Genomic DNA, 1,547 nt, shown 5'->3' with positions numbered 1-1,547 from the left:
TTGACTAATGTTGATTAGTTGAAAGTTAATTTCTTATATTTTTCTTTTTTTTTTCTTTATTTGCAAAAATATAGGTAATCAATTTTTGGTTAATCAACATTAGTCAACTTTAGTATTTAGGTTTATAATTTAAGATTTGTAGTTAAAAATTTATGATTTAAAGTCTAAAATTTAAGATAAACACTATAATTTTAAAATATTGGCTGATCTTGGTTGAAAAACATTAGTTATCTATCGTTACTTAAAAATTATTAATTACTTAATTGTTTATGTTTTAGTTTTGCTTAATATAAAACATAGGTTTTAAGGTCATATATCTACTATATACCCTACAAAACATTCCTTTGGATATAAAATTACCATCAAATTCATGGTGAACGGGATGAAAATGTATAAATTTGATGAAGTGTCAAACAATTAGACAAAACTTTACTAGAATGTTTAATTCAAATTTTGAAAAACTTTACCAGAAAATGATTATACATGTTACTATGGCTTTTTGAATCTGAGGAGACTAAATTTTTTCATCACCTAAGTTTTGTATGAGACTGTTTTTGATGTATTTACAGAATAAAATATTACACATTATTATATAATTATATTTATACTTTTAGATAATTATTTATATCATTAACATAAAAAATAGTTATTTTTATTAATGTAATATTATATAATTATTGAATATAAGTATAAATTAAAATTATTTTACACTGTTTGTGAATCAAATTAAATTATTTTTTATAATAAAAAAGCTATCCATATACTCATCTAATTTTTCATAATAGAAAATTATTTATGAAATGAGATTCAAATTAATGAGATGCAATTTCAGGAGGACATCTACTATCCACATCCTCTAATCCAAGATATGTTTTGGGGATTTCTTAATCACGTTGGAGAACGTTTTCTAAACACTTGGCCGTTTTCCAAGCTTAGAGAGAAGGCATTAGAAGTCACAATGAATCATATAAAATATGAGGATGAGCTTAGTCACTACCTTTGCATCGGAGTTGTTGAGAAGGTATATTTATAACAATTATACTACCCATTAAGTATATTTATTGGTATTTTTGCACCAAATATGAAATCTTATATGATAAGTATTTTTTATATACATGCATGTAGCATAATTGTTTTATACTATAATTTCAGTTCCAATATCGGTTAACATAACTAATTGTCCATGAATGCAAATGAAAGGTTTTGTCTTTGATTGCACATTGGGCTCATGAGCCAAATTCAGAGGCATTCAAACTTCACTTAGCTCGAATCCCTGATTACTTTTGGGTTGCTGAAGATGGCTTAAAAATTGTGGTTAGTATTGTTCTTCTCTAAAAATTAAAGTACATTTTGGTTTTGTAAGAATAGAGAAGCTTAATAATTAGATAATGGATAATGCAGTGTAAGTCTTGTTAAATTTTTACTGTTGAATGTTTTTTTATAAATTATAAGTTTCAGTCATTTAATAATTAGATTATTTCATATTATCTTAATAATCAAAGTTATGAAATTTAAAAATTCAAACGTTAAATATATATTTAATAGTC

General features: G+C 24.0%; 1 pseudogene; it reads left to right on the top strand.

The window, feature by feature from the left end:
- LOC107644506 overlaps positions 1-1,547 on the top strand; it is a 15,158-nt pseudogene that overhangs the window by 6,456 nt on the left and 7,155 nt on the right.

Source organism: Arachis ipaensis, chromosome B05 (assembly GCF_000816755.2).
Source record: "Arachis ipaensis cultivar K30076 chromosome B05, Araip1.1, whole genome shotgun sequence".
NCBI lineage: Eukaryota > Viridiplantae > Streptophyta > Magnoliopsida > Fabales > Fabaceae > Arachis > Arachis ipaensis.
The sequence above is the reverse complement of the archived record's forward strand: the minus strand, read 5'-3'. Positions and strand labels throughout refer to the sequence as shown.